This window comes from Phyllostomus hastatus, unplaced genomic scaffold (assembly GCF_019186645.2).
Source record: "Phyllostomus hastatus isolate PE091 unplaced genomic scaffold, TTU_PhHast_1.1 phas_contig_549, whole genome shotgun sequence".
NCBI lineage: Eukaryota > Metazoa > Chordata > Mammalia > Chiroptera > Phyllostomidae > Phyllostomus > Phyllostomus hastatus.
The window spans coordinates 684,638-692,954 of record NW_025333907.1 but is presented as its reverse complement, the minus strand read 5'-3'; the positions used below and the strand labels follow the sequence as shown (position 1 = coordinate 692,954).

The 8,317-nt window shown below is 43.2% G+C and overlaps 2 non-coding genes across 2 annotated transcripts; both read right to left on the bottom strand.

The window, feature by feature from the left end:
• Positions 1-4,855: 4,855 nt before the first annotated feature.
• LOC123824211 lies at positions 4,856-5,017 on the bottom strand. Its single transcript, XR_006786676.1, has one exon. It is a non-coding gene; the product is annotated as a U1 spliceosomal RNA (small nuclear RNA).
• Positions 5,018-5,329: 312 nt separating this feature from the next.
• LOC123824205 lies at positions 5,330-5,494 on the bottom strand. The gene has a single exon (XR_006786670.1). It is a non-coding gene; the product is annotated as a U1 spliceosomal RNA (small nuclear RNA).
• Between the last annotated feature and the right edge of the window lie 2,823 nt (positions 5,495-8,317).

The window sequence follows — 8,317 nt, the reverse complement described above, 5'->3', positions numbered from 1 at the left end:
CAGGATTGAAGAGCTGTGTTCATCCCCTTCTCTAGAACATATACAGGCACACTCAGGTCACATGATAGCAGCACTTTCCACCCAAAAATTGGGTTTGTCTTAAGGGACTATTTATCCAGCATTTATGAATCACCTTTTGGCCTGGCACTGGGTAGAAAAAAAGATAAAATGAAAATCCCTGCTGTGAGCATCTGGACTTAGGAGTGGGGATGCTGAGAGACAGCTCACCTGGAATTGACTGGTAGCTGCCTGTTCTCACAGCCCCAAGGGCTTGCCTGGCCTGGAGCCTGGTCTCCTGAGGTACCAGCAGGCCCCAAAGAGTGGTAGTGTAAGCCCAGCACAGGGGCCAATTTTCCTTCCTGGTGGGGAGAAGTCCCGGGACCCAGTGGAGTGGATGGCTGAGGCTCTTGTTTCTCTGTACGTAAATATGGACAGCTCAGCCACAAGCACATGCCCTGCTGGGGTCTCCCCTGCCATGTGGAACTTGGTATCAATAGATAAGCAACTCCAAGTAATGGCTGTGAGCTGCAAGCCCTAGAATTCACATGCATGAAGTGGAAAAGTAGGAGAGTTTATGTATATAGACAAGGGCATAGAAACACCTAGCATGTTTTGGCCAGCAGGTGCCCAAGGCCCGCATCGCAGACAATGACGGTCCTGGATGTGTGGGTAGATTTGAAAGTTCCTGGTACACCACACCCACCTCAGGTGATTTTGTGGTAGTGCCAACACTGGACCCCTTAAAGTTGTCTTTTGTGATTCACTTTTTCTTCTCGTTTCTTCAGTCAACCTGCATGATCCATCTGTGCTGTGCCCTGCATTGTGATATGGTATTCTATTGCATGAATATACCTCAATTATATGTTAACTTGCTAATGATCTTTTTTCCATTTTAATTGTTGTTCAAGTACAATTTTCTTTTATTCCCACCCCAGCCCTCCCCACCTCCCTCCCATTTCCACCCACCCCTAGTTTTTGTCCATGTGTCCTTTGTACTAGTTCCTGTAGACCCTTCCCCTTTTCCCCTGATGATCTTTTTTTAAAAAAAAATTATGTTACTTATACTATCAGTTGTTCCCGCATTTTCTGTTTGCCCACTTACACCCAGTCTCATCCCCTCTCCTCCATCAATCCCCATATCGTTGTCTAAGTCCATGGGTCATACATAAATGTTCTTTGGCTAATCATTTCACCCTGCCCCCAACAGCTGTCAATTTGTTCTGTGCATCTACCCCTCTGTTTGTTTTGTTCTTTACTGTGTACATTAGATTCCACGTATAAGTGAGATCATGTGGTATTCACATTTCACTAGCTGGCTTATTTCACTTACATTCATGTTGTCACAATAGGTAAGAGTCCTTTTTATTGCTGTGTAGTATTCCATTGTGTAAATGTCCCATGCTTTTTTATTCATTCATCTACTGATGGGCACAGTTCAGGGCTATTGAATACATTCACATTGTTGTACAACCATCACCATCACCCATCCTCATAATTCTTTTTTTTTTATTTATTTTTAGAGAGGGCGAGGGAGAAAGACAGAGAGAGTAACATCAATGTGTGGTTGCCTCTCATGTGGCCCCCACTGGGGACCTGGCCTGCAACCCAGGCATGTGCCCTTACTGGGAATCGAACCTTCGATGCTTTGTTTTGCAGCCTGCACTCAATCCACTAAGTTATGCCAGGCAGGGCCCATTCTCATAAGTTTTTCAGCTTGTAAATCTAAAACTCTACACCTGTTAAGCAACTTCCCTTTATCCCTTCCCCACAAATTCTGGCAACCACCATTGTGCTTTTAAAAACGATTTTATTTTTAGGGAGAGGAGAGACAGAAAAATACTTATCAGTTGTCTTTCATACATGCCCCAACTGGGAACCAAGCCTGCAGCCTTGGAATTGAACAGTTTGCAGCATGTGACCAGGAACTGAACCAGCAGCCTTTGTGGGATGACAATCGACTGAGCCACACTGGTCAGGACACCATTATACTTTGTACTTATGATTTGACTACTCCTAAGAACCTGCTATAAGAATCATATTGTTGTCTTTCTGTGACTGGCTATTTCATTTAGTGTAATGTCCTCAAGGTTATTCATGTTGTAGCATGTGTCAGAACTTTTCCTTTTTAGGCCTACATAATACTCCCATTTTATGCATATTTCACATTTTGCTCATGTACTCACCAGTTAATGGATGCTTGAGTTGCTTGCACATATAAACTAATGTGAGTAATGCTATTATGAGCGTGGGTATAGAAACACCTCTTTAGGGCCCTGTTTTCATTTCTTTTTGAGTCTATACCAGGAATGGAATCACTGAGTCATGTGGTGATTGCATTTATAATTTTTTGAGGAGCCTCTATACTGTTTTTATATACTGTGGCTATACTATTTTATATTCCCACCAACAGTGCACAAGGATTCTAATTTCTCCACATATTCAACACTTTTGATTTCTTGATAACAGCTATTCTAATAGGTATGAAGTGGTATCTCATAGTTTTTAATATATTCTATTGATTATGGTATTACAGTTGTCCCATTACCCCCTTCATTCCCCTCCACACCATCTCACCCACATTCCCCCACTTTAGTTCATGTCCATGTGTCATAAGTTCTTTAGCTTCTACATTTCCCATACTATTTTTACCCTCCCACTGTCTATTTTCTACCTACCATCTATGCTACTTATTCTCTGTACCTTTTCCCCTTCTCTCTTCCTCTCACTCCCCTGTTGTTAACCCTCCATGTGATCTCCATTTCTGTGCTTCTGTTCCTGTTCTAGTTGTTTGCTTAGTTTGTTTTTGTTTTAGGTGTGGTTGTTAATAATTGTGATTTTGTTGTCATTTTACTGTACATGTTTTTTATCTTCTTTTTCTTAGATAAGTCCCTTTACCATTTCATAAAATAAGGGCTTGGTGATGATGAACTCCTTTAACTTGACCTTATCTGGGAAGCACTTCATCTGACCTTCCATTCTTTTTTTTTAAGATTTTATTTATTTTTACAGAGGGAAGGGAGGGAGAAAGAGAGAGAGAGAAACATCAACATGCGGTTGCTGGGGGTCATGACCTGCAACCCAGGCATGTACTCTGACTGGGAATCGAACTTGTGACACTTTGGTTCGCATCCCACACTCAATCCACTGAGCTACGCCAGCCAGGGTGCCCTTCCATTCTAAATGAAAGCTTTGCTAAACAGAGCAATCTTGGGTGTAGGTCCTTACCTTTCATGACTTAGAATACTTCTTTCTAGCCCCTTCTTGCCTCTAAGGTCTATTTTGAGAAATTAGCTGACAGTCTGATAGAAACTTCTTTGTAGGTTACTGTCTCCTTATCTTTTGCTGCTTCTAGGGTTCACTCCTTCATTTTTACCTTGGCTAATGTAATTATGTTGTGCCTTGGTGTGTTCCTTCTTGGGTCCAACTTCTTTGGGACTCTCTGAGCTTCCTGGACTTCCTAAAAGTCTATTTCCTTTGCCAGATTGGGGAAGTTCTCCTTTATTATTTGTTCAAATAACTTTTCCACTTGTTGCTCTTCCTCTTCTCCTTCTGGTACCCCTATAATTTGGATGTTGGAACGTTTCAAGATGTCCTGGAGGTTCCTAAGCTTCTCTTCATATTTTTGAATTCTTATTTCTTCATTCTTTTCTGGTTGAATGTTTCTTTCTTCCTTCTGGTCCACACTGTTGATTTGAGTCCCAGTTTCCTTCCCATCACTATTGGTTCCCTATGCATTTTCCTTCATTTCACTTAGTGTAGCTTTCATTGTTTCATCTAATTAGCACCCAAAAGCAACCAATTCTGTGAGCATCTTGATCACCAGTGCTTTGAACTGTGCATCTGATAGGTTGGCTAGCTCTTGGTTGCTTAAAAGTACTGATTCTGGGGCTTTCACTTCTGTTTAAGCCATCTTTTTTCCCCCCTTTGGTCTGGTCACGCCTGTTACATATGAGGGGCAGAGCCTTAGATGTGCACCAGAGGGGCAGGGCGGGGCACCCCAGTCACTGGGTTGTGACATTGTATGTGGGGGCAGGGTCCAAAAGGGAACAATGGTGCTTGCTCCACTCTCCATTGGACCTCAGTCCCTTCCACCACTTCCCCCAAGCAAACTGGGCCCCTCTGGTGCCAATTCCTGTGTGGGTGGGCTTGTGCACACTGTGGGACTTTCCAGGGACCTCTCCTGTGAGGCTGGGAGTCTCTCCCTGTGCCTCAATCCCTACAGGTGTTTTCAATCAATGTCTTGAGGGTCTATGTCCCAGCGCTGTGATCCCAGGTTGAGAGCAGTTCCTTGCTTCACAATTCCTGCCTTGCTGGATCTGCCAGCTGCCACTTGCATGCTCAGGGTCCACCCACTGAAGTCTTATGCACCCCAGATGCCTTACACGCCCAGTTCCAATGCTCTCTGCTCTCCACGCCTGGCTGCCCAATTCCGCCCCTCCTACCAGTCTGGATGGATGGATCTATTTTAATTTTTTGGTTGTCCGACTTCCATACAGTTCAATTTTCTGTCAGGTCTGGTTGTTATTCTATTTCTAAATTGTTGTTGTCCCTATCTTGGTTGTGCAAGGAAGCACAGTGTGTCTACCTATGCCTCCATCTTGGCTGGAAGTCCTCATAGTTTCAATTTGCATTTCTCTAATGATCAGTGATGTTCAACATCTTTACCTGTGCTTATTGGCCACTTGTATATCCTCTTTGGAGAAATGTCTGTTTAAGTTCCTTGCCCATTTTTTTGAATTGGGTTGGATTTTGTTGAGTTTCAGTTCTATATGTATTCTGGATATTAATCCATCAGATATGTGATTTGGAAATATTTTCTGCCATTGAGGTTTTTGGTTTGTTGGTTTTTTTACCCCAGAGGAAAGTGTGAACGCAGTCCCTCACTTCCAGAAATTACACAGTCGAGCTTCCCCCATTTGGGGAACTCACAGATCAACACACCTGGATTGCAATGGAGGAGATTTGCCCTAGAAAACCACCTCCTTTGTCATGGTATCTCTCCTGCCAGGCCAAGTATTGTGAGTTGAGTTTTTATTGTTGATCATCTTTTTTTTTCTTAGTCCTCACATGAGCACATGCTTGTTGATTTTAGAGAAGGTAAGGGAAAAATAAAGACAGGGAAACACTGAGCTGTTGCCTCCCACATGCCCCTGATGGGAGACCTAACCCACAACCTAGGCATGTGCCCTGACCGAGAATTGGACCTGTGACCTTACAGTTTACAATACTCCAACCAAACCACACCTGCCAGAGTGATAGTGTCTCGATGTAAAAAATATTTTTATTTTCATAGAAGTCCCATTTATCTATTTTCCCTTTTTCTTTTTTTCAGGGGAGAGGGAAAATACAGTCCCTCCACTACCACAAATTACACAGTCGAGTTTCCCACATTTGGGGAAATTGCAGGGGTCAGCACATCTGGAGTGCAATGGATAAGTCTTGTCCTGAGAAAACCACCTTTGTGATCCTAGTATCTCCCCTGCCAGGTTAGTATCCATTTGTCTGGTTTTTTTTTTCTTTCATTGTCTGTGCCTTTGTGGCCACCCAGTTTCCCAGCACCATTTGTTGAAAAGACTGTCCTTTCACTAGCTAATGGTCATGTAACCCTCATTAAAGTATTTTTCCCATTGATCTATATGTCTGTATTTAAGCCAGTACCATGCTGCTTTGATTACTGTAGTTCTGTAGTAGGTTTTGAAAATTAAGGAAGTGTAAGACCTCCAGTATTGTTCCATTAAGATTGTTTTGGCTGCTGGGGTCCCTTGCAATGCCACTGTGATTCTGATAGGAATTGCACTGGTCAGTTTGGGGACTATTACCAATTTAGCTATATTAATTCTTCCAATTCACAACACATGATGCCTTTCTATTTATTCAGTATTTAATTTCTTTCAGCAATTATTTGTAGGCTTCAGTGTACAAGTCTTTAACTTCCTGCCTCTATTGCTGGCTCTAAGGGCAGAGGCCTACCTACCAGCCTCACACTATAGCCTAATCTATTTGAAGCCAGTATAATATAGTCTCTCTTGACAACATGAATGGCTCTGGAGGAACAGGATTATCTAAAATCACACTCTAGTCTAGTTATGTCTTGCCTCCGTGGTTGGCTCCAGGGGAAGAAGCCTACCTATCAGACTCACATTGTAGTCTAAACTGGTCTAGTCTATTAGAGTCTACTCTAGTCTAGTCTAGTCCATGTTGGCTCTGTAACCAGTGCTTGGGGAAGAGGCCTACCTTTGAAGCTCACACTCTAGTCTAGGCTATTCTAATGTGCCTTGGCTCTATGGCCAGCTCTGGGAGAAGAGGACTATGTACCAACCTCATAGTCTAGTCTAGTTCAATGTAGACTAGTCTGGTCTAGTTAGTTCATTATAGTCTGTCTTGGCTCCATGGGCAGCTATGAGGGAAGAGGTGTATCACAGTGTAGTCTAGTTTTGTGTAGTCTGTCTTGGTCCATCGCTGGAACTTGGGAATGAGGTCTACATACAAACTCACCATGTAGTCTAGTCTAGTATACGCTATCTAGGTTGGTCCTACTTGGCTACTTTTCTAGCTCTGGGGGAAGGGCCTACCTTGTAACCTCACAATTTATTCTAATCTAGTGTAGTCTAGGGAGCAAGGTCAGAGAAAGGAGAGGAAGACACAGATCAGTGGAAAGAGGTATCAGAGATGAGGGAGAGAGATCACAGACAGTTTAGAGAGAGAGATCAGAGGCAGAAGAGAGATGATAAGGAGGAGGGGGAACAGATTTTATAAAGAAGAGAGGGAGCTGTCCATGGTGTGGATCAGTGGGTTGAGTACTGGCCTGTGAACCAAAAGGTCACTGATCCGATTCCCCATCAGGGCACATGCCTGGGTTGCAGGCCAGGTCAATGTTTCTCTCACACATCAGTGTATCATCTCCCTCTCTTTCCCCCCTCCCCCACCTTTACAAATAAATTTTTTAAATCTTTTTTTTTTAAAGAGGGAGACAGAGATCACAGAGAGAAAACAAATCAGAGAGAGAAGAGAGGGAGATAGAGATTAGACAGAGAAGAGGGACACAGAGATCTCCAAAAGCAGAGATGGAAAACAGATCAGAGAGAGAAAGATAAGAAATATCTAAAAAGGAGAGATCAGAGAGATCTGAAAGACAAAAAGAGATGAGGGAAGAGAGACCAGAGAGAGAGATCTGAAATAGAAGAGAGCTCAGATAGAAATCAGAGCTAATGAGAGAAGAGAGGGAGAGAAATCAAAGAGATCAGGGAGATGTAAACAAGACAGAGCAGAGACAAGAGATCATACAGAAGAGAGAGAGATCAGATAGAAAGAAATCAGACATAAGAGCGCAGGGAGGGAGAGATCAGTGAAAGAAAAGAGATTGGAGAACAGATAGACATATCAGAGATCAGAAAGAAAGATGAGAGGAAAAAAGAAAGAAACCAGAGAAAGAAGAGAGGGAGAGAGAAATTAGAGATTAGAGATGAAAACAGGTATCAGAAAGAGATCAAACAGAAAGAAAAAGATAAGAGAAAGGAGAAAGAGAGATCAGAGACAGAGAGGGATCAAAGAAAGAAGACTGATCAGAGACAGATCAGAGTGAAGAAAGATCAGAGAAATGAGAAAGAGAGGGAGAGAGAGATCAGAGAGATCTGAAAAAGAAAGATCAGAAAGCGGGGAGAGACATCAGACAGGGAGAGAGAGAGCAGGCGTGCCAGGACATACCTTGCCTTGCTGGAATTTGCTGGGATATTCTGGGCTGCCATGCCACATCTTGCCAGTATGGGCCCAGCTGTGCTGGGCTGGGCAGGGACGCTTACCTGCAGCATTCCCCAATTCTCAAATGTCTGCAACTGAATCTTTTACTTTTTTTTAATTATTGAACAAATAGAATCTAGAGCAAGATAAGAATTTGGGTAGTCATGTCTCCCCAGGAAATACCAACATTTGGGTAGTCATGTCTCCCCAGGAAAACTGGCACCACCTTTACTTGTCAATCAATATGTAATTTCGTCACCCCCATCCTGCCAACTATGTAAGTCCTCAAAGGACTCTTTCTTTGGGTTCATGGCTCTCTTGCCACACAGGGGACCTCTGGCTGGAGGGCCTCTGACCACCTGGGTGCTGGCCCCCCAAGCCTTTGGCAACCCTTGCTTTAGACACCCTTGCTTTTGCTCTCCCATTCACTAATAAAATTTGCTTGCATGCTAATAGGCTCACTGACCTGCAACTCTTTACTGCATCGGCAAGAAGAACCAGGGTTTCTTGGGTAACAACTCAATACATCTCAGGGTCTCCACTCTGCCTTTTTCTATAGACACATTCATCATCAGTGCTT